Source organism: Salvia splendens, chromosome 8 (assembly GCF_004379255.2).
Source record: "Salvia splendens isolate huo1 chromosome 8, SspV2, whole genome shotgun sequence".
Lineage (NCBI taxonomy): Eukaryota > Viridiplantae > Streptophyta > Magnoliopsida > Lamiales > Lamiaceae > Salvia > Salvia splendens.
Window position 1 is genome coordinate 14,000,257 of NC_056039.1, and position 25,630 is coordinate 14,025,886.

At 38.5% G+C, this 25,630-nt stretch overlaps 3 long non-coding RNA genes across 3 annotated transcripts; all 3 read left to right on the forward strand.

Annotated features, from left to right (window-relative positions):
* The first annotated feature begins 298 nt into the window (after positions 1 to 298).
* LOC121744493 lies at positions 299 to 2,573 on the forward strand. Its single transcript, XR_006038632.1, has 3 exons — positions 299 to 427; positions 1,937 to 1,995; positions 2,520 to 2,573. It is a non-coding gene; the product is annotated as an uncharacterized LOC121744493 (long non-coding RNA).
* A 3,842-nt stretch (positions 2,574 to 6,415) lies between these two features.
* LOC121744437 lies at positions 6,416 to 8,634 on the forward strand. The gene is made up of 3 exons (XR_006038600.1): positions 6,416 to 6,476; positions 7,998 to 8,056; positions 8,581 to 8,634. It is a non-coding gene; the product is annotated as an uncharacterized LOC121744437 (long non-coding RNA).
* Positions 8,635 to 24,011: 15,377 nt separating this feature from the next.
* Positions 24,012 to 25,076, forward strand: LOC121744384. Its single transcript, XR_006038591.1, has 2 exons — positions 24,012 to 24,168; positions 24,655 to 25,076. It is a non-coding gene; the product is annotated as an uncharacterized LOC121744384 (long non-coding RNA).
* The last annotated feature ends 554 nt before the right edge of the window (positions 25,077 to 25,630 follow it).

A 25,630-nucleotide genomic window follows, 5' to 3' on the forward strand; every position in this document is an offset into this window, starting at 1 on the left:
TACTTTAGCGCGGGCAGCCACGAACTTGAACCGATTATACCTACACCAAATTAAATGAATAATTAAATAATAAAAAAAATAGTGCAGATTCATAGGATCGAATTTTTCCACACAACATTTAATGTTGCATTAATTGGAGGTCAGGAGGGACAAAATTTTTTCTTGAAGGATAAGTTTCATTGACCTCCTCCCTCCTCCATATTATTTGTATATGTATATAGATATCCCAATCATTTTTTCACCTCCACATTACGTAGAGATCACAATCATCTTCTTCACCCCCACACCACTATCGAACCCAAACTTCTCTTCACACACACACCAACAAATCGAATAGGGGAACAAGAATCAGAGACGGGGGAGTATGGCAGATGATTATAGGATCAGACTCCACAATCCAACAACACTTTGTTCTCATATCAATAAGGTAAACACCAAGTCCTTTATTTTCTTTCAAATTTCAATATATGTAAGCATATGCATATATAATTTTGAAAGTAGAATCTGCCCATGTAAGATCAGAAACCACATTTATTAAGTAGTGTTTCACCATCAAATCTTCCAAGTAGCAAGATAATTACTCAAAGTCTTCAAATCTATATAATAGACATACTAAAGTAAGCACAAGTTAGGAAAACTTATCTCATGGGTATGAATCTGCCGGAGACAGATTCTCGACAGCCCAGAGACGATGAGGGCAACCCGACACCCTAGCAACTGCCAATATCACAACCTTGACGAATCTACAATTAAAAAAACACCAAACTTTTAAATCCAAGATTTAATCTTTAGAAAGTATAACAAAGGGGAAAAATGATAAAAATAAAATTGGCCTACCTTACCTATCGGAGAATGGCGAGGCGCGGAGGAGAGGCGGCGGCAGAACCGAGAGACGAGAGATAGGAGAGGAAAGAAGTGATAGAGGGGAAGCTGGACGGCGGAGGCGGATTCGCGGTGACGGCGGGAATCGGAGTGGAGTGGAGAGAGAGATAGATGGAGGAAGCCGACAGAGAGAGAGAGTGCGCAGATCTGCCACTGTTCGGAAACGGGAGGAGGCCGGCGAAGCCGCTGCCCCTGCATGCCGGCGGTGAAGAGGGAGAGAAGAGAGAAGAGAGAGAGGGAGAGAAGGGAGAAGGAGACATGAGGAGGAGGAAGGGACCACCGCCGGAGGTGGTGGTGGGGTGACGGCCGCACCAGAGGCGGAGGCGGCGCTGGTAGGTGGCTTGTCGACGGAAATTCTGATATGAGAGAGAGATTTTCCCTAAGGGTGAATAGTGTTTGAGAGAGAGAAATCGATAGTGGGGTGGAGTATATGGGTTTTATTTTTTATTGTTGGACTAATGAATTAGTTACTTGGGCTAAGGGAGTGGAAGAATTTAAATTTGAGCCCAATTCCATTAACAACTGGGGCTGCAGTAAATAATTGAAGGGAGGCCCAATTTTCGGATTTAGTTATTGTGGGCTAAAAAAGGGAGAGAAACTCGGCCCAGTTTCGAAAATGGTATCCTTTGGGAGCAAATCTAATATTAAATTTTAGCCTAAGTTTTAGAATAAGATTTAATTAATGATTATATTAATTATTTTTTTTTCTTTTATGATTTCTTCTAATGATGTAACTAAGCCAACATAATTGAGCTTGGGACTTATTTTAGAGTTTTGCGTAAAATTGTAGTAGTGAATGGAATGCCGCTTAATCAGAGCCGAAATAGCAAACGAACTAGTAATAAATAATGTAAGTTTAGAAATTTCGTAGTAGTAGTAATAATAATATTAATAAAGAAGTGCTATTAATTAAATTTCCTAATTTAATTAATGTGCAAGTTTCTAAAATTTTCTAACGGTGAGCAAATGATAAAAGAAATAAAGTAGGGGCATGCATTCCTATAAGTATGTGAATTTCTCGAGTCTTATTAGTACGTTGTTTGTTTTCAAAAAGGTTATCTCCGCAAGTAAGGTCGGAGTAAGAATTCAAGATAAGAAAACTAAGCGATCAAGGTGAGCTTTCTTATACTAAAATACAAATCGTATTTTATGAAAACACGAACACATGTTCGTGATTTTAATGATGTTGTCTTGCCACAAATGTTTTGTTATGATGCCTATCTGTTGGCTACGGCCAAGGAATTATAAATGATGAAATATGTGAATCGATTCGATTTTTAGTCCGGGTAGGGTGGTGTCCCTACTTGGAACCTCTGGCCGTGAACGGCAGAGAAGGTGACCGTGGAAGGTGGCCACCTTCCAGGCACAAGGATACCTCTGACGTGTTGGGCAGGGAAGGTGACCGTATGAGAACACCATCTCAGCGGCACAATGTGATCAGATATGGCTAAAGTACAGGAAAAGGGGTTGCAGTCCAATGTGAATATTTTTAGTAAGCTCGGGTCTTTTTCAATAAATCCCCGAGTGTTACTGTGATGATGGCTTGACAATATTTTCAAATGTATATGTGTAATTTTCGGCAATGTGTTCACTGAGTACTTTTGTACTCAGCCCTGCATATATTTCTAAATGTGCAGGTTGAGCAGCGAAGTGGTGGAGGAAGTGCTATTGAGACAAGACATTTAATTCAGTCAGATTTTGACTCTCGGAGGTTCATGTCTTCATACATGGAACCGCGCTCATTTGTTTCCGTTGTGCATCTTAAAAGACTCAGGTCTATTTTGTTCAAAACTCTGATATATTGAAATTTTTACAAACAATTACTCGAGTTTTCATGATCGAGTATCTTTTCTTCTGTGTATCAGCACTTGATTAGTCATGTCTCGCAACCAATGCTTGATTTTATTTTCCCCTTATTTCTTTCCCCGCTTCTTTAACCCTCCCCTAGTCGCGATCAACCGTGTTTTCTATCCTTAGAAAATGCGGTCGTGACAGAGTGGTATCAGAGCATTCTTTCTCGCTCTGAACTCGAGAGTTTTCTTTGAAAATCTTTGGTCTAGCCTTGTTCCACTAGACTGTCTAATCGATGAAAATGCTCTTAGCACTCCCACCAATCGCGCTCAATGAGGAAAAGGTAACTTGTTCTTTTTTAGAAGAAAGTCAAGATGTTTGAAAGTTTGAAATGGAGAAATAACTCATACATTTAATTTGAGTGAACAGATGAAAACACTAGGTTTAAAGAAAGAGTTGATGTTTCTTGATTTGGTAGCATGCTTAAAGAAAGAGTTATCTTTTCTCGGCTAAAGACTGTGAATGTATGAATAAAAGAAGTAACTTTCCTAAATGGAAAAAAATACTGAAATATGAAAGTATAAAGTATACGAGTCGGGTACCAATTGTTGAAATGATGTCTCTTTTTGAGTTTGTGAAAGGATATATCTTTTTGAGTAGTCATTGAATCATGTTGCTAGTATGGGGAAATCGAAATTTTCAAAAACTTTGAATACTTAGTTATGTGTTCCTTCTAGAATACAATATGAACTCGAACTTAGAAGTACAGTATGAACATTTCTCGCTTTCCCGAGCGACGAAAAGAAAAGGACGGAATAAGAAAGAAACTTCGTCACCAGAAAAGTAATCCAACATAGAACAAAACGATGTTTCTAGAAAGATGGTAGGGGTTGAATGCCATTTTCTACGTCCCAATGACATGAATAATCTGGGTTAGCCATTGTCTTTCTTGACAATCCAATCACTCCAAAGGGTCGTACCTTCGATCCAACTAAGTGATATATACATATTTAGCAAGAGAATTGACTGCAACGTAGACAAAGAATCCAGTCTTGCAAATAATAAGTAAACAGAAACGACGTGTTACGAGGATGAGCTTTATGACGAATAGAGAGTACCAAAGAGTCGTAATCCCCACATATGGTCATCTGACGTGATGGTAAAGTTAAAGTAGCTTGTGACCAAAGTTTCCCCTAACTCATTTACCATCCTCTATAAAGAATTAACAAGGGAGTATCACCATTGTAGTTAACCAAGAAGATTCATCAGCAACGCTTACTTGGATTCCCATGAATTCCATTTTTTCTCGCACCCTCTTGATCAAAATACCTTTTGTTGAATTAAGAACTTAAATGACTCCTTTTGCAAGGTAATGTGTCATTACTTTCCCTCTTCTAAGTCAAGGTTGTGAATCACTTTCAGTTTTGAGCTTGCTCCCTCATGTTTTCTGATAACCTCCGGTGACTACAATCCTTCTTTACTCATTCTTTATAAAAGCAATACTTTGACTCTCTGAATTCTTGCCAGCAAACTCTTATACTCGGAGCTGCTTTATTTATAGCCTTCAGAATGAACATGTTTACAATTGTCTTTTCAATGATATATTCCTCAAAGATCATTAGTGGACTTTTTTTTTGTTTTCAAAAGTGCTTCTTGACAAGCTCTTTATTTTATATGAGTAGTTCCCTCTTATTAATTCCACTACAATTATTCCATCATGCTTTGAGCTCTTCAGCAACTCCAAGTCTAAAGTAATTTGCTCTCTTCCCGAACTAGTTTGCTCTGGTTGTCTTCTCTACTAGTTAATTTCCGTGATTTGGTTATAAACTTTGTGAATTCATTAACGTGATATAGTATCACGATGTTGTTGACCCAAAAGGGTAAATATCTTGTTATTCCTCTTCTCAAAACCACTTGAGACCAATCATTTTCAGTCTCATTATATTTGAGCAGCCATCTAGTGAGACCTTACTTTTTTTTACCTTTTGTGTTTTCAGACATACTTATTGACAAACACTTTCTTTTATATGAGGACTCTCATCTTCTAAATTCAAATATCACTATTGTCTCTTGATTTGAGTTTTTCTGTAGCTACATATTTAAAGCTGGCATATTGCTTCTCCCTTGGCTAGTTTCCTCTTGTTGCCCTCTTTATTAGTCAGTTTCCCTGAACTACTTATAAACTCTAAACATTTCGTTGATATGATCTTCTATCACAGTGTTGTTGAGCAAATTGCAATTGTTTGTTTTTCCTATTCTTTTCAAATCTATTTGTAACCCACCATCTCAGGTCTTCCTGTTATCATCTGGAGATACTGGAAACTTTTTCTACTTCACTGTTCATTTTGATTATATTATTGGCAACCTATTATTAACATCTACATTTTATTCATCGTACCCTCACTTTCGCAATTTATTCCATCTGACAAGCTCTTTTCCACAACAAAATTCTCAAGCTCTATGGGTATAGCTCAAACCCTTTGAAGTTGTATCTTTTCTTTTCTGGGAGTGAGCATAATGAGCCCAATTGAGCCTAGTCTTTGCACTTCATAAAAAACCTTTGTTGCAAGCTAATGGTGAGAGTTTGTGGTGAACCAAACACTCACGTAATTGAAATAATTATAATCATTTTATTTTTATGGTTACCTTGGAGCCTATACAAAGTAAGGAGGATTCGAATATTTCTCTTGGAATCCCAAATTCAGTTCCTATCAAAGTTAAAACGGTTAGATCAACTATATATTTCCTCGCGTGCGACCTTATGAAATTCTAGAGGAAGTTGGCCTAGTAGCATATCGCTTGGCATTACCACCCAACTTTGGGAACGCACACAACGTATTCCACGTCTCCCAACTTCGAAGGTACGTGTTTGTAAAAAAAAGTGATGCGCCACGAAAAATCGCTCTAGAGTCCGGCCTGAGTTACGAAGTAAAGCCGGTAAGAATACTAGATCGAAAGGTACAGCAACTTCGGAATAAGTCGATTACTACAATGAAGGTTTTGTGGAAACACCATGAACAGGTAGAAGCAACATGGGAGCTAGAAGAGAAATGTCCCGAGCTTTTTGTCTAAATACATCCTAAATTTCGGGACGAAATTTCTTTTAAGAGGGGTAGAATGTAACGACCCGCTAAGCCGATATTATTATAAACTATATTATTAGCTTGATTATTTATATAAGTGACTTTTATGTGATTTAAATCCGAGCCACGATCGAGTGTCGTTTTTGTTTCTAACGTCAGCCAAGTATATAAAAAATATATATATGTATAATAAATAAATGAGATCTCAAAATCAAAATTTTAATGTCCGATACATCCAACAAAAGTCCAACAAAATTTAATCATTACATCATGCGTTCTAAGAAAATCAGATACTTTAGCGCGGGCAGCCACGAACTTGAACCGATTATACCTACACCAAATTAAATGAATAATTAAATAATAATAAAAAAATAGTGCAGATTCATAGGATCGAATTTTTCCACACAACATTTAATGTTGCATTAATTGGAGGTCAGGAGGGACAAAATTTTTTCTTGAAGGATAAGTTTCATTGACCTCCTCCATCCTCCATATTATTTGTATATGTATATAGATATCCCAATCATTTTTTAACCTCCACATTACGTAGAGATCACAATCATCATCTTCACCCCCACACCACTATCGAACCCAAACTTCTCTTCACACACACACCAACAAATCGAATGGGGGAACAAGAATCAGAGACGGGGGAGTATGGCAGATGATTATAGGATCAGACTCCACAATCCAACAACACTTTGTTCTCATATCAATAAGGTAAACACCAAGTCCTTTATTTTCTTTCAAATTTCAATATATGTAAGCATATGCATATATAATTTTGAAAGTAGAATCTGCCCATGTAAGATCAGAAACCACATTTATTAAGTAGTGTTTCACCATCAAATCTTCCAAGTAGCAAGATAATTACTCAAAGTCTTCAAATCTATATAATAGACAAACTAAAGTAAGCACAAGTTAGGAAAACTTATCTCATGGGTATGAATCTGCCGGAGACAGATTCTCGACAGCCCAGAGACGATGAGGGCAGCCCGACACCCTAGCAACTGCCAATATCACAACCTTGACGAATCTACAATTAAAAAAACACCAAACTTTTAAATCCAAGATTTAATCTTTAGAAAGTATAACAAAGGGGAAAAATGGTAAAAATAAAATTGGCCTACCTTACCTATCGGAGAATGGCGAGGCGCGGAGGAGAGGCGGCGGCAGAACCGAGAGACGAGAGATAGGAGAGGAAAGAAGTGATAGAGGGGAAGCTGGACGGCGGAGGCGGATTCGCGGTGACGGCGGGAATCGGAGTGGAGTGGAGAGAGAGATAGATGGAGGAAGCCGACAGAGAGAGAGAGTGCGCAGATCTGCCACTGTTCGGAAACAGTAGGACTGCCGGGAGGAGGCCGGCGAAGCCGCTGCCCCTGCATGCCGGCGGTGAAGAAGGAGAGAAGAGAGAAGAGAGAGAGGGAGAGAAGGGAGAAGGAGACATGAGGAGGAGGAAGGGACCACCGCCGGAGGTGGTGGTGGGGTGACGGCCGCACCAGAGGCGGAGGCGGCGCTGGTAGGTGGCTTGTCGACGGAAATTCTGATATGAGAGAGAGATTTTCCCTAAGGGTGAATAGTGTTTGAGAGAGAGAAATCGATAGTGGGGTGGAGTATATGGGTTTTATTTTTTATTGTTGGACTAATGAATTAGTTACTTGGGCTAAGGGAGTGGATAAATTTAAATTTGAGCCCAATTCCTTTAACAACTGGGGCTGCAGTAAATAATTGAAGGGAGGCCCAATTTTCGGATTTAGTTATTGTGGGCTAAAAAATGGAGAGAAACTCGGCCCAGTTTCGAAAATGGTATCCTTTGGGAGCAAATCTAATATTAAATTTTAGCCTAAGTTTTAGAATAAGATTTAATTAATGATTATATTAATTATTTTTTTTTCTTTTATGATTTCTTCTAATGATGTAACTAAGCCAACATAATTGAGCTTGGGACTTATTTTAGAGTTTTGCATAAAATTGTAGTAGTGAATGGAATACCGCTTAATCGGAGCCGAAATAGCAAACGAACTAGTAATAAATAATGTAAGTTTAGAAATTTCGTAGTAGTAGTAATAATAATATTAATAAAGAAGTGCTATTAATTAAATTTCCTAATTTAATTAATATGCAAGTTTCTAAAATTTTCTAACGGTGAGCAAATGATAAAAGAAATAAAGCAGGGGCATGCATTCCTATAAGTATGTGAATTTCTCGAGTCTTATTAGTACGTTGTTTGTTTTCAAAAAGGTTATCTCCGCAAGTAAGGTCGGAGTAAGAATTCAAGATAAGAAAACTAAGCGATCAAGGTGAGCTTTCTTATACTAAAATACAAATCGTATTTTATGAAAACACGAACACATGTTCGTGATTTTAATGATGTTGTCTTGCCACAAATGTTTTGTTATGATGCCTATCTGTTGGCTACGGCCAAGGAATTATAAATGATGAAATATGTGAATCGATTCGATTTTTAGTCCGGGTAGGGTGGTGTCCCTACTTGGAACCTCTGGCCGTGAACGGCAGAGAAGGTGACCGTGGAAGGTGGCCACCTTCCAGGCACAAGGATACCTCTGACGTGTTGGGCAGGGAAGGTGACCGTATGAGAACACCATCTCAGCGGCACAATGTGATCAGATATGGCTAAAGTACAGGAAAAGAGGTTGCAGTCCAATGTGAATATTTTTAGTAAGCTCGGGTCTTTTTCAATAAATCCCCGAGTGTTACTGTGATGATGGCTTGACAATATTTTCAAATGTATATGTGTAATTTTCGGCAATGTGTTCACTGAGTACTTTTGTACTCAGCCCTGCATATATTTCTAAATGTGCAGGTTGAGCAGCGAAGTGGTGGAGGAAGTGCTATTGAGACAAGACATTTAATTCAGTCAGATTTTGACTCTCGGAGGTTCATGTCTTCATACATGGAACCGCGTTCATTTGTTTCCGTTGTGCATCTTAAAAGACTCAGGTATATTTTGTTCAAAACTCTGATATATTGAAATTTTTACAAACAATTACTCGAGTTTTCATGATCGAGTATCTTTTCTTCTGTGTATCAGCACTTGATTAGTCATGTCTCGCAACCAATGCTTGATTTTATTTTCCCCTTATTTCTTTCCCCGCTTCTTTAACCCTCCCCTAGTCGCGATCAACCGTGTTTTCTATCCTTAGAAAATGCGGTCGTGACAGAGTGGTATCAGAGCATTCTTTCTCGCTCTGAACCCGAGAGTTTTCTTTGAAAATCTTTGGTCTAGCCTTGTTCCACTAGACTGTCTAATCGATGAAAATGCTCTTAGCACTCCCACCAATCGCGCTCAATGAGGAAAAGGTAACTTGTTCTTTTTCAGAAGAAAGTCAAGATGTTTGAAAGTTTGAAATGGAGAAATAACTCATACATTTAATTTGAGTGAACAGATGAAAACACTAGGTTTAAAGAAAGAGTTGATGTTTCTTGATTTGGTAGCATGCTTAAAGAAAGAGTTATCTTTTCTAGGCTAAAGACTGTGAATGTATGAATAAAAGAAGTAACTTTCCTAAATGGAAAAAAATACTGAAATATGAAAGTATAAAGTATACGAGTCGGGTACCAATTGTTGAAATGATGTCTCTTTTTGAGTTTGTGAAAGGATATATCTTTTTGAGTAGTCATTGAATCATGTTGCTAGTATGGGGAAATCGAAATTTTCAAAAACTTTGAATACTTAGTTATGCGTTCCTTCTAGAATACAATATGAACTCGAACTTAGAAGTACAGTATGAACATTTCTCGCTTTCCCGAGCGACGAAAAGAAAAGGACGGAATAAGAAAGAAACTTCGTCACCAGAAAAGTAATCCAACATAGAACAAAACGATGTTTCTAGAAAGATGGTAGGGGTTGAATGCCATTTTCTACGTCCCAATGACATGAATAATCTGGGTTAGCCATTGTCTTTCTTGACAATCCAATCACTCCAAAGGGTCGTACCTTCGATCCAACTAAGTGATATATACATATTTAGCAAGAGAATTGACTGCAACGTAGACAAAGAATCCAGTCTTGCAAATAATAAGTAAACAGAAACGACGTGTTACGAGGATGAGCTTTATGACGAATAGAGAGTACCAAAGAGTCGTAATCCCCACATATGGTCATCTGATGTGATGGTAAAGTGAAAGTAGCTTGTGACCAAAGTTTCCCCTAACTCATTTACCATCCTCTATAAAGAATTAAACAAGGGAGTATCACCATTGTAGTTAACCAAGAAGATTCATCAGCAACGCTTACTTGGATTCCCATGAATTCCATTTTTTTCTCGCACCCTCTTGATCAAAATACCTTTTGTTGAATTAAGAACTTAAATGACTCCTTTTGCAAGGTAATGTGTCATTACTTTCCCTCTTCTATGTCAAGGTTGTGAATCACTTTCAGTTTTGAGCTTGCTCCCTCATGTTTTCTGATAACCTCCGGTGACTACAATCATTCTTTACTCATTCTTTATAAAAGCAATACTTTGACTCTCTGAATTCTTGCCAGCAAACTCTTATACTCGGAGCTGCTTTATTTATAGCCTTCAGAATGAACATGTTTACAATTGTCTTTTCAATGATATATTCCTCAAAGATCATTAGTGGACTTTTTTTTGTTTTCAAAAGTGCTTCTTGACAAGCTCTTTATTTTATATGAGTAGTTCCCTCTTATTAATTCCACTACAATTATTCCATCATGCTTTGAGCTCTTCAGCAACTCCAAGTCTAAAGTAATTTGCTCTCTTCCCGAACTAGTTTGCTCTGGTTGTCTTCTTTACTAGTTAATTTCCGTGATTTGGTTATAAACTTTGTGAATTCATTAACGTGATATAGTATCACGATGTTGTTGACCCAAAAGGGTAAATATCTTGTTATTCCTCTTCTCAAAACCACTTGAGACCAATCATTTTCAGTCTCATTATATTTGAGCAGCCATCTAGTGAGACCTTACTTTTTTTTACCTTTTGTGTTTTCAGACATACTTATTGACAAACACTTTCTTTTATATGAGGACTCTCATCTTCTAAATTCAAATATCACTATTGTCTCTTGATTTGAGTTTTTCTGCAGCTCCATATTTAAAGCTGGCATATTGCTTCTCCCTTGGCTAGTTTCCTCTTGTTGCCCTCTTTATTAGTCAGTTTCCCTGAACTACTTATAAACTCTAAACATTTCATTGATATTATCTTCTATCACAGTGTTGTTGAGCAAATTGCAATTGTTTGTTTTTCCTATTCTTTTCAAATCTATTTGTAACCCACCATCTCAGGTCTTCCTGTTATCATCTGGAGATACTGGAAACTTTTTCTCCTTCACTGTTCATTTTGATTATATTATTGGCAACCTATTATTAACATCTGCATTCTATTCATCGTACCCTCACTTTCGCAATTTATTTCATCTGACAAGCTCTTTTCCACAACAAAATTCTCAAGCTCTATGGGTATAGCTCAAACCCTTTGAAGTTGTATCTTTTCTTTTCTGGGAGTGAGCATAATGAGCCCAATTGATCCTAGTCTTTGCACTTCATAAAAAACCTTTGTTGCAAGCTAATGGTGAGAGTTTGTGGTGAACCAAACACTCACGTAATTGAAATAATTATAATCATTTTATTTTTATGGTTACCTTGGAGCCTATACAAAGTAAGGAGGATTCGAATATTTCTCTTGGAATCCTAAATTCAGTCCCTATCAAAGTTAAAACGGTTAGATCAACTATATATTTCCTCGCGTGCGACCTTATGAAATTCTAGAGGAAGTGGGCCTAGTAGCATATCGCTTGGCATTACCACCCAACTTTGGGAACGCACACAACGTATTCCACGTCTCCCAACTTCGAAGGTACGTGTTTGAAAAAAAAAGTGATGCGCCACGAAAAATCGCTCTAGAGTCCGGCCTGAGTTACGAAGTAAAGCCGGTAAGAATACTAGATCGAAAGGTACAGCAACTTCGGAATAAGTCGATTACTACAATGAAGGTTTTGTGGAAACACCATGAACAGGTAGAAGCAACATGGGAGCTAGAAGAGAAATGTCCCGAGCTTTTTGTCTAAATACATCCTAAATTTCGGGACGAAATTTCTTTTAAGAGGGGTAGAATGTAACGACCCGCTAAGCCGATATTATTAGAAACTATATTATTAGCTTGATTATTTATATAAGTGACTTTTATGTGATTTAAATCCGAGCCACGATCGAGTGTCGTTTTTGTTTCTAACGTCAGCCAAGTATATAAAAAAATATATATGTATAATAAATAAATGAGATCCCAAAATCAAAATTTTAATGTCCGATACATCCAACAAAAGTCCAACAAAATTTAATCTATACATCATGCGTTCTAAGAAAATCGGGTACTTTAGCGTGGGCAAACACGAACTTGAACCGATTATACCTACACCAAATTAAATGAATAATTAAATAATAATAAAAAAAATAGTGCAGATTCATAGGATCGAATTTTTCCACACAACATTTAATGTTGCATTAATTGGAGGTCAGGAGGGACAAAATTTTTTCTTGAAGGATAAGTTTCATTGACCTCCTCCCTCCTCCCTCCTCCATATTATTTGTTTATGTATATAGATATCCCAATCATTTTTTAACCTCCACATTACGTAGAGATCACAATCATCTTCTTCACCCCCACACCACTATCGAACCCAAACTTCTCTTCACACACACCAACAAATCGAATGGGGGAACAAGAATCAGAGACGGGGGAGTATGGCAGATGATTATAGGATCAGACTCCACAATCCAACAACACTTTGTTCTCATATCAATAAGGTAAACACCAAGTCCTTTATTTTCTTTCAAATTTCAATATATGTAAGCATATGCATATATAATTTTGAAAGTAGAATCTGCCCATGTAAGATCAGAAACCACATTTATTAAGTAGTGTTTCACCATCAAATCTTCCAAGTAGCAAGATAATTACTCAAAGTCTTCAAATCTATATAATAGACAAACTAAAGTAAGCACAAGTTAGGAAAACTTATCTCATGGGTATGAATCTGCCGGAGACAGATTCTCGACAGCCCAGAGACGATGAGGGCAGCCCGACACCCTAGCAACTGCCAATATCACAACCTTGACGAATCTACAATTAAAAAAACACCAAACTTTTAAATCCAAGATTTAATCTTTAGAAAGTATAACAAAGGGGAAAAATGATAAAAATAAAATTGGCCTACCTTACCTATCGGAGAATGGCGAGGCGCAGAGGAGAGGCGGCGGCAGAACCGAGAGACGAGAGATAGGAGAGGAAAGAAGTGATAGAGGGGAAGCTGGATGGCGGAGGCGGATTCGCGGTGACGGCGGGAATCGGAGTGTAGTGGAGAGAGAGATAGATGGAGGAAGCCGACAGAGAGAGAGAGTGCGCAGATCTGCCACTGTTCGGAAACGGTAGGACTGCCGGGAGGAGGCCGGCGAAGCCGCTGCCCCTGCATGCCGGCGGTGAAGAGGGAGAGAAGAGAGAAGAGAGAAGAGAGAGAGGGAGAGAAGGGAGAAGGAGAGATGAGGAGGAGGAAGGGACCACCGCCGGAGGCGGCGCTGGTAGGTGGCTTGTCGACGGAAATTCTGATATGAGAGAGCGATTTTCCCTATTTGGTGCAATTTGGGGAAGAAGGGTGAATAGTGTTTGAGAGAGAGAAATCGATAGTGGGGTGGAGTATATGGGTTTTATTTTTTATTGTTGGACTAATGAATTAGTTACTTGGGCTAAGGGAGTGGAAGAATTTAAATTTGAGCCCAATTCCTTTAACAACTGGGGCTGCAGTAAATAATTGAAGGGAGGCCAAATTTTCAGATTTAGTTATTGTGGGCTAAAAATGGGAGAGAAACTCGGCCCAGTTTCGAAAATGGTATCCTTTGGGAGCAAATCTAATATTAAATTTTAGCCTAAGTTTTAGAATAAGATTTAATTAATGATTATATTAATTATTTTTTTTCTTTTATGATTTCTTCTAATGATGTAACTAAGCCAACATAATTGAGCTTGGGACTTATTTTAGAGTTTTGCGTAAAATTGTAGTAGTGAATGGAATGCCGCTTAATCGGAGCCGAAATAGCAAACGAACTAGTAATAAATAATGTAAGTTTAGAAATTTCGTAGTAGTAGTAATAATAATATTAATAAAGAAGTGCTATTAATTAAATTTCCCAATTTAATTAATATGCAAGTTTCTAAAATTTTCTAACGGTGAGCAAATGATAAAAGAAATAAAGTAGGGGCATGCATTCCTATAAGTATGTGAATTTCTCGAGTCTTATTAGTACGTTGTTTGTTTTCAAAAAGGTTATCTCCGGAAGTAAGGTCGGAGTAAGAATTCAAGATAAGAAAACTAAGCGATCAAGGTGAGCTTTCTTATACTAAAATACAAATCGAATTTTATGAAAACACGAACACATGTTCGTGATTTTAATGATGTTGTCTTGCCACAAATGTTTTGTTATGATGCCTATCTGTTGGCTACGGCCAAGGAATTATAAATGATGAAATATGTGAATCGATTCGATTTTTAGTCCGGGTAGGGTGGTGTCCCTACTTGGAACCTCTGGCCGTGAACGGCAGAGAAGGTGACCGTGGAAGGTGGCCACCTTCCAGGTACAAGGATACCTCTGACGTGTTGGGCAGGGAAGGTGACCGTATGAGAACACCATCTCAGCGGCACAATGTGATCAGATATGGCTAAAGTACAGGAAAAGGGGTTGCAGTCCAATGTGAATATTTTTAGTAAGCTCGGGTCTTTTTCAATAAATCCCCGAGTGTTACTGTGATGATGGTTTGACAATATTTTCAAATGTATATGTGTAATTTTCGGCAATGTGTTCACTGAGTACTTTTGTACTCAGCCCTGCATATATTTCTAAATGTGCAGGTTGAGCAGCGAAGTGGTGGAGGAAGTGCTATTGAGACAAGACATTTAATTCAGTCAGATTTTGACTCTCGGAGGTTCATGTCTTCATACATGGAACCGCGCTCATTTGTTTCCGTTGTGCATCTTAAAAGACTCAGGTCTATTTTGTTCAAAACTCTGATATATTGAAATTTTTACAAACAATTACTCGAGTTTTCATGATCGAGTATCTTTTCTTCTGTGTATCAGCACTTGATTAGTCATGTCTCGCAACCAATGCTTGATTTTATTTTCCCCTTATTTCTTTCCCCGCTTCTTTAACCCTCCCCTAGTCGCGATCAACCGTGTTTTCTATCCTTAGAAAATGCGGTCGTGACAGTTCGGTGCCTGCCTTTTTCCTTTGCTAGGCTTTAAGCTAGAGGAACGAGGCGCCGAAATCATCATGGCCGCCTTAGCCTGGACCATAAGGTCCTCTGCCGACTGAAGTTCAGTCAACAGCTCTGCCAAGGTGTAATTCCTTTTGTTCATCTCGAAGTTGAGCTTGAACTGTTGGAAGCTAGGGGGAAGACTTTGAAGGATGATAGTCACCTGGGACTCGGGATCGATCGTCCCTCCCAAGACCTCAATTTGGTTGAGGTGGCCCATCATCCCAAGGACGTGGTCCCTCACAGACGAGCCTTCCTTCATTGTCTTCGACATGATACTCTGAAAGGCTTGAGACTTAGCCGTTCGATTCTGAGTACCAAAAAGATTTTTGAGATTCTGTATAATCTCGGCGGCTGTTTCCATGGCTGAATGCTGATGCTTGAGTACTGAAGACATAGAAGCCAACATGTAGCACTTAGCCATCTCATTCGCCTTATGCCACCGGCTGTGTGCATCTCTGACTCCTGCCGCAGCGGTAGCCGGCGGCACTGGAGGTCGCGGGGTGGTGAGCACAAAGATGTACTCATCTACTGTGAGAACGATGTCCAAATTTTGTTTCCATTCTATGTAATTTTTGCCCTCGAGTTTATTTTCTTTGAGAATTGCGGAAAGAGGATTAAACGACATATTGACGATTTGATTTGCACTGCAAAACAGAGTATTTTACTATTGTCATGAACTTATGTAAGAAGTTTGATTAGATTAACCATACAACTTTTCAAAATCTTACAACTGTAAAATTAAAATTTTGTACCCTCCAGAGGAAGTCAATACGCATTACAATCTTACAATTTTACTGGTCACAACACTGACGAATAGTCCAGAGACCACAGAGTGGCATGGCCGCCTAATGTTGCCTAAGCAAGACCACCGAATTTAGCATTACAGAGTCTCATTTCTACAACACACTCTCATAACAATGCTTGTGTGCTGCTAACAAGATCAAGCTATCTCATAAATCCTGTGTGAACTTCTGAATCTCGCAGTTTCTTAGGATTATTGTCCCCACAGAGCAGGTGGCGCTAATATTGGAAACTACATTCTAGCTCATACTATTTATATTTGAGAAGTCCGCCCTCATGAACTTGCTATTTTCTTAGGATTATTGTCCCCACAGAGCAGGTGGCGATAATATTAGAAAAAGGCTTCATAAATTGCAGACCCATTGATGGAAACCATATACAAACGTTGAGTTCGTAATTATAGCTTAGATATTTTGGGTTATGGTTTTACTTTAATTATCCTTAGCCTTGAGGCAGTTTAAGGCTTAATTAAATTCTGTTGGTATTTAATCTACTGGATAATTAAATCTTTTATTAATCGGTATCTTCCTTTAGGGAATAATTATTCTAGAATATTATTCTTATTCATGTCTACTATAAGATTTACTAAAATAAGTGAATTATTTAATTCTTAATAAGACATGAAAAATTAAATTCAAATTAATTCCATGTTCAAGATTAGGAAGAGATATTTCATTATTTAATGTATTCATACATATCTATCCTTTTTAGGATCTTAGATATATAAATATTAGGAAACTATTAAATTATTCTTATCCATATCATCTAGGAATCAAAATAATATTATTTATTTCCATAGATATAGAAAATAATAAAATATTCCTTAAATCTAGATTAATATTAGGAAACTATTAAATTATTCTCTTCTATATCATCTAGGAATAAAATAATATTATTTATTTCCATAGATATAGATAATAATAAAAATATTCCTAAAATCTAGGTATATCTTCCAAAAAGATTTTATTTCCATTAAATAATAATATTTAATGATATCTTTTAATAAAATAATTAAATAATCATTAAAATAATCTTTCATCGTTATCTCATCGTACGAGGTTCGAACGAACGATGAACGACGAAGATCCGACGAATTCGTCGTCGAATCACGACGCACGCAGTGTCTCGGACACTAGCGCGCAGGTGGCGCGCCAGCGTCTCGGCCGCCTGCATCGTCGGGTATCGCAGCTTCTCGGCCAGGCGCGCACATGGCGGCACGCGCCTCTCGGCCAGCTGCTCGACGCCCGTCTCGGCCCGCCGTCTCGACGGGTGGCGCGAGCTCTCGGCCAGCGGTGCGCGCGGTGGCGCGGCTGCTCTCAGCCAGCTCGAGCGCCCGTCTCGACCACGTCGGGTGACGCGGTGCTCGGCCAGGAGCTTGCGCGGTGCCGCGGCTCCTCTCGGCCAGCGTCTCGTCGCCCGGCTCGACGGGTGCCGACGCTTCTCGGCCAGGCGCACGTGCGGCGGCGTGCGCCTCTCGGCCAGCGTCTCGGCGCCCGGCTCGACCCTCCGAGCCGACGGGTTGCACGAGCTCTCGGCCAGCGGTGCGCGCAGTGGCGCGGCCGCTCTCGGCCAGCTCGAGCCTTCCGCCTAGGGTTCGGCCTGGTGTCTGTCGGTGTCTCGGTGGCTCTCGGACGAGCCACCACTCCGTGCCAGTCACCGCCGTATCGGCCTCGACCCGGGTTCCGTCTGGTGCGCATGGTCTCGGCCGGCGGCGCGCACGAGTCCCCACTCGTCTGCGCGTCGCCCCGTGATCACGGCTCCCGGCTCCCACTGTCTCGACATCCCTACCTCGATCGCACGTGGTGCGTTCGAGCAATTCAAGTTCTTTGATTCGATAGTTCTTGAGTTCATCATGCATAAAATTAAACAAAAATACCAAGAACATGCTTCGCAATCAAATAACACATGCATACATGAATTTCGCGAAATTAAAATCCAAATAATCAGAGCCAAAGACTGGCTCTGATACCAACTGAAGGGGCTGGCAGCGGAAGCGTGCGTTTAAAACGGATCACATGAATTTGATCTATTTAGCAGATTATTTAGACAAAATCTATTCGCGTAATTATCACATGTATCATGCTCATAACTTGAATTAAAACATGCTTTAGCACATAAAATTCCTAAAACATGCTTACTACGGAATTAGCCAATTTACCTCATTGATTCAATCAAGAATCGATGATGGCTTGCTCCGTATCCACGTGAAGATCTTCAATACAAGACCTCGGATCTTCTGACTGGTGTCCCGGACTATACACTGATATTTGTGTGGGCAAATCTCACCAACGTACTAGGACTCGAATAATGGAAGACAGAACTCAGCTCACGGAGGGAGCACAATTTTTGAAAACTCTCTTAAGAGGGGGGACGAAAATTTTATACAAATAATTGTTGTGTTTTCTGTCTCCTTTATTCTCCTATTTATATAAGTCACATATTGGGCCCAGTCAGGGATCTAATGAAGAATTTGGAACAGGCCTCACCCAATTAGCTTTTTATTAATTAAATTGAACCCACAATTTAATATAAGCTTATATTGGAATATTACGAGCAGTCACTACAGAAGTAATATTGCACTGCCTTCCAAATCCGAAATTACAAGTATTCCGGGTTTCCTTTAATTGTATTTGATTTATTTCTCGCGCTTAAGATAGAAACATCCATTAATTAATGTCTGCTATAGACTTAATTAATTAACATATTTCGAATTCCAAGAGTGGACTTAGCACGAAACTCTTATTTATTATTCATAGAGTAATTAAACTCCAACTAGCTAGGTTCCGAATAATAAAACCTCGTTTCGAGCTCCTCTTGTGGATGTCATCAAACGAGACTCTCATCGCGCATTCAACATAATAGCAATCCTAGCACCTCTAGATAATGATCACCACTACCCAATATACCTGGATCGTTGGGTTACGAAAAACCCGCACCTTTGGTAAGTCAAAGTAGTAGATACTCAATATCGTATGCTCAATGCTAACGTACATTGATTAAGAAATTAATTCTCAAGACCTCGTCTTTCAGTAGATAGCATAAAGACTCGTCTTGCTGTTAGATCCATTCAGCGCTATACCACACCAACGTCATCTTATTTCAATAAGGCTTAGAAATAATCGGACTGACATTGCAACCTTTCGCGATAGGTAGTCTAGGCCTATCTAGGTTGTGAAATTCTTATTTTTCTTTGTTTAGAACTGACCGTGTTACCTTAAATTGGACGACGCCCACAACCGGTCTACTAAAACAAAGACTTAGACTTTGTTACGTTTGCTCATACATTTAAATATGCAATAAACAACCATTAAATGTAAAACATGACAACATTATGACAAAAATAATCTGTTGCATTTATTGGAAAATAACCATTAGAGTTTTACAATATCCAATCACTCGAAAGGTGATTTCTAGTATACAAAACCCTAACAGTGTCCACCCAGCCAGGGCCAGGAAGTTCATCTCCACAGCATCCCCCACCCGCGTCTAAACCTCTGCTAGCCCCGTCGGCTTCAAAGACCCTGACTGTGAAGAAGACATTGACCAAGCAACCGAGTGAGGAAGTGAAGGAGAAGTCGGATTCGCCGACAAGAAAGAAAGCAAAAGTAACCTGCCCTTACGTTCCACCGCAGGTTGGCTCCCGAGGGAGCCAAACCCTGAAATGAAGCCCCCTTGACCAAGTAACTTTACTTTTAGTTTTTTCTCTTTCTTTCGTTTTATGTTTATATATTTGTTGTTTGTGTCAGTGTTTTCTTTTTCCCAGCATGCCGTATTCTGTATATATTTGCCTGTGATTACGTCTTCTCCCGCTTAGCCCAATTTTTGGTCTATGTGTGAGAAGTTTGTGTTTTTTCTGGCATGTTTTTGTTGTTCTTCTGTTGTGCCTTCTCCCACTTAGCCCGCTGCTCGGTCTAAGTGTGAGAAGTTTGTTTGCTTTTTCAAGATTGTTGTTCCTGAAGTTTTTTTTATGTTTTGTTGAGTTTTGTTTGTACTTCTCTGTTTCCCCCTTTCACTGGGATTGCTTGGGGACAAGCTTGAGTGAAGTGGGAGGGGGAGGGAGTCGTACAGTTGTGTTCTTATGTGATTAGGTGTCTTTAGATTTAGGTTTAGTTTCTTTATGTGTGTCGCATGAGCTAGTGAACATAATAAGGCAAGATCCCCTTAGTGAGAGCAATTGAAGATATGATGCATATCAACTTTGAGGCCTTTTTTCCTTAATAAGCTGAATTCGGTTTGAATGAAGTAAGAACGATAGAGGATGCCTTAGATGACCTAGTTGTGAAGCCCCACCATAAATGTGAGTTATAAGCCTATACATTGTGAGCTAACTTGTATAAAAGGGGTCACCACTTGATGCTTAAGGAGAAGAGTCGTAAGGAGAGAAATAAAAATTGGGTTCTGGAGGTATAAGCTGGACGAAGTCCAGGAAATGGAGGTATAAGCTGGACGAAGTCCAAAGAAGGAATAAAATAAACAGAATTCGGAGGTATAAGCTGGACAAAGTCCAGGGAAAAATATAAAAAGGGGTAGTAGAAAAAGGAGAAAAATTACCTAAGGGCAGGAAGCAACAGTAACCTGACCCAGGAAGTTAAAAAGAAAGGAGAATTATAAGAAGGAGAAACTCTCATAACCCGACGCATCAGTGGTGTAACATTGACTTAAGAGTGATTCGATCCTAACATCCCTGGTGAGGAATGAGTGATCGAATGAATCTAACAAATGGGAAATCAATAGGCTATCTTGACGAACTGACAGACTGATAAGGTAGAAGAAGGAAAAAGGGAGGATTTGGAGATTGTAGACAAATCGGATAGGCCTTAAGCTTGTGGGGACGGCTGCTTAAAAGTTGAAGCTAGTTCATGCCTTTGTGTTTTCTTTGTGTTTTCATTAAGAGTTTGTTTTTTCTCTTTGAGTCTGTTAGTGTTTCTAGGTCTAGGAGTTTTGTTTTGTTTGTGTCTATAGAGGCAGTCAAGGATGACCATGCATTGAAATTCGCCTTATTTCTTTTCTTTTCTTTTTGTTTTCATACTTGAGGACAAGTATGGATTAAGTGTGAGCAGTTTGATAAGGCTAATTTCGTGCATTGTTAAGGGGTTAAATTCACACGTTTGTGGGGTCTAACACATGTTTTAAGCCAGGTATGTAGAAGGTTTTCGCCAGATCCAGGAAAAGAGAAGGACATTTGCATGGTCCAAGGAACTAGCGGATAAGTGAGCAATTTGAAGAAAAATTACAAGACGGAGGAAATCAAGATGCTGAATGGTAGAAAGGAGATTTCTACGAAGGCTTCTAGAAGATTATGTCCGCACCTATATAAAGGAGAAAACATGCAATCTGGGGGGACCTTCTCGGATGAGGCCTCATTAACAGATCGTAGCTCATAGCTCACTCACTTCTGCACACCTGGGTATTCATGAGGGAATCGTAGGGTAGTTCTGGGTTATAGTTTGCTAGACAGTAGTTGGGTAACACCGTCCTCAAGGAGGGCGAGGATACAATTTAAACGCTTTCATTTTTTGTTTCCTGTCGTGGATCTCACCGAGCTTCGCCGTTCGAAGTTCGTCCCTGTTTGCGGTTGAATTGCTTTTGGTTATTAAATTTCTGTTTTTCCGTAATTTCTCTGCTTATGTCGATTTCGATTATGGATGTTTATTATTCTGAGTTTGTTGTGATTGCTGAGTTTGATGTTTAAATTTAGTATTGGTTGCTGAGTTTGGGTGAAATCATTGGAATCCGGTGTTGATCGGAGTAGATCTTGTTAAATCGGGAACTATGGAGCTGATTTTGGTTGTTGTTGGGTTCAGACTGCTTGGATCCGGAGTGGATTGAGCATCCGACGTTGGATCTGAAACAGAGTGATAGAGATTTATGCCTAGCTTTCGTGTTTTCATTTCATTCCGTCTAGTATATGTAGATCTGTTTTATTTTCGGTTGTTTGCAAGTTTCCAACGCCCGAATTTCTATATTCTGCTTGAATCTAGATATGTGCTCTGTTTTCTTCATGTTCGAGTTTGATTCAGCTCCTAAGATACATGTCGTTGTTAGTTAAATACTTTGTTAGTTAGTTGCACCTTTAATTTCGTACGTTTTTGTTTCTGGAATATGGTCCCTACTGTTTACCTGCTTTCTGTTTAGAGATATTAGGAAGTCGTTTGCTCGGTCTAGTAAGCTAGTTAGTTATTTTGTTACCACAAGGTTGTTCGATGTCAGCATGATGTTTACAGTTTCCTAGGTCTAGAGGTTAATTTTGTGCCTAGGTCTAGTGGTAGTTAAACCTCAACCCAAATTTGCGTGGCAGCAGCCGTTTTCTAATCCAAAGTTCCTCAGATGCTCTCCTACGTATCCATCTTCGTGGGATCGACCCCTACTTCTCTATACTAGTCTATAGTATAACGGGTTGAGGGATCTTTGAACGCGAGAAGTGTGTGTCCAACGACTGAGCCTTCTATATTCTCTTGAGTTCCTAGACCAAGTGATCTAGTGGATTCATTGGATTTAGTGGCTCGACCTAGAATATTAGAACACGAACACATGTCTATCAGCACACTCAATTTGGAATTGATGCATAATTGTGTGAATATGGAATTCAGAGACAAATTTGAAGAACGGCACATGCAATTTGTGTGAAAATCGAGTCGAGATGAAAATGAATTTGTGGAATGAATTGAAACATAATCGAATCGTGGAGAATTGAAAATGAATCGTGGAATCGAATCGAGTCTAACGTAACTATGAAGCGTGCAATTTGTGTGAAGATCTAGTTGAATTGGTGGGTTTTGTGAAGATCGAATTGATTTTGCGGAAGAGGATATTAAGCTTTCTCGTCGATATCAGTCAATTTTGTGAAGATTGAGTAGAATTGATTGATAATTGCATAATCGTGTGAAGATGGTGGAAGATTTTGATAAAATCTGGCGTTAAATTAGGCTGGAGAAGAAAAAGGAAAATGGCGTGAAAGATGGTGGAGAATAACAGAAAGAAAAATGACTACCAATTATACCCTCCTTTTTTTATAATTAATATAGCTTGCCACATGGTAGGCTGAGAGCCACCCGATTTGAAGATCTAATACTGTTAAATTGGTGGTATGGTGTCACTATAGCAAGGGTTGTCATATTAATACATCCATGTAATAATATGTATATATACGTATTATACCTTATGATCTTACGTGTATATGTATATAGGGTAAGAAAGAATAGATATTATCTCTACAGGGATGTGTTAAAATGACAACACCTTTTAATATAACACCATACCACCAATATCAGCCCTAGGATCTAAAAATCGGACGGTTGCTAATGGCAGCTCATTTTATTATTGTTTATTCAAATTAAAATGCTTAAGGGCAAATTAGGAATTTTTTTCTAATTTAGCAATGGAATTCTCCACCCAATTACACGCCACTTTCCATACAATTCTCCACCCAATTTCATGTCACTTTTCATACAATTCTCCACCCAATTTCATCGCTAGATTCTGCAAATCACACAACCATTCTTGATTTTTGATTCTCGATTCTGCAATATCCATCTCAATTCTGTTTGAATTCATCTCAATTCGAGGGGTTTTTTCTTTTTTTGTTCTAGACCACAGATAACATTCCTCGAGTGTACTGAACTTTTTTTTATTCCGCCTTTGGGAGAGACGCATGACCCTCATGCGTCTCCTTTTAATGAAACGCATGCCGGAGATGCGTCTTTTATAGAGACGCATGAGGGACATGCGTCGTTAAATTTTTTTTTCTTTATTTTTTTTGAAAGACGCATAAGTGTCATGCGTCACAGGCAAAGACTCATAAGCGTCATGCGTCTTTCATTTTTTAATTTATTTTATTTTTTTTATTTTTTATTTTTAATAGTAAAATAAAATAAAAATAAAATAAAAAATGAAAGACGCATGACGCTTATGCGTCTTTGCCTGTGACGCATGAGGGTCATGCGTTTCATTAAATAAAATTTAACGACGCATGTCCCTCATGCGTCTCTATAAAAGACGCATCTCCGTCATGCGTTTCATTAAAAGGAGACGCATGAGGGTCATGCGTCTCTCCCAAACCCGGAACAAAAAAAAAGTTCAGTACAAACACGGAATCTAAGTTCTATTCTAGAACAAAAAAAGAAAAAACCCCAATTCGAGCTATTCAATCACACGATCGGTTTAATTCATCTGCATTCAGCAATTTTTCTGCAATTCAATCAGCGATTTCAATCTGCAACGAGCTATTCAATCACTGAATTCTCTGTAATCAGCGATTTTCTCTGCAATCACACCACAAATTCGTTCGAATATGGGTGAATCGATTATCAGCCCTAGGATCGGTAAACTTCATGCTTTTTATTAGTCATTATTAGATAATTTGCAAATTCGTCGATTATTGCATGTTTGTTGAATTCATGATTGTTTGATAATATGTAAATTTCATGTTTTTATCCAGCTTTGTTGATCTGAATTTGATTTATGATTATTATTTGTTTATTTGATTCATTTTTGGTGTAGCATGTTCTTTTAATTCCAGATTGCTTCATAATTTACGAATTGCATTTCTCTGAACTTGCAATTGAATATTTGTGTTACAATTGCATCGGTGAATATTGTTGTTCAAATTCGTTTTGATTCGTTTATGAACCTACTGATTGTTGTTCAAATTCATTTTGATTCGTTTATGAACCTACTGATTGCTGTTCAAAGTCGTTTTGATTCGTGTTTTATTAAGTTCGTGTGGCTATACTCTGCTCTTTACTAGATTGTTGCATTATGTGGTGCATATTGCAGTACACCATATGGTTAATTGCATTCAATTGCAGGTTCAGGAAGTTCTGCAAGCCGATTGGTGTCTGTGAAGTTGACGACCAAACCATTGCATCGTGTGAAAAATGTGGAGAAATGTGTCCCAATGACTCTAGAAATTGTGGCAGACAAAAGGAATAAGAGAGCATTTAGTTTGTTTTGAAGTACTTGAAGTTTATAGTCCTCTAGAAATTGTGGCAGACAAAAGGAATAAGAGAGCATTTAGTTGTTTTGAAGTACTTGAAGTTTATAGCCGTATTTGTTTTTACCTTACCAGATTGCAGTCTTACTCTATGAATATTGCAGTGTTACGTATCTGTATAATTCGTAATAGTTTTACCTTACCAGATTGCAGTGTTACTCTATGAATATTGCAGTGTTACTCTATGAATATTGCAGTGTTACGTGTCTGCATAATTTGTAATAGTTTTTTACCTTACCAGATTACAGTGTTACTATATGAATATTGCAGTGTTACGTGTCTGCATAATTTGTAATAGTTTTTTACCTTAACAGATTGCGGTGTTAATCTATGAATATTGCAGTGTTACGTGTCTGCGTAATTTATAATAGTTTTTTACCTTACCAGATTGCAGTGTTACCATATGAATATTGCAATATTGCTAAGTAGTATTTGCAGTTTACATATTACCTAAATCAGTTTAGGTTTCAAATTAAGTAATTGACCAAATTACCCCTAGACGGCAATATCTTCTACATTATTCAGCAATCCAGACTCTATTTCAATAAATTGATCTCAAGCGTCCATATACCAGATCAGACGGATCAAATTAGTGGTAGGGTGTCACTCTAATTATGGTGGCACCCTAATGCTCCCCTATCTCTACATATTCATATCTTTTATATTAATTTATTACTCCATTGCATTTTTGTATTTTATATTTGTATATTTTAAAGATAATCATAGATTTATTAATAATATTATGCAAAAACAATCAATTAATTCAATTACTTAACCTAAATCAACACTTA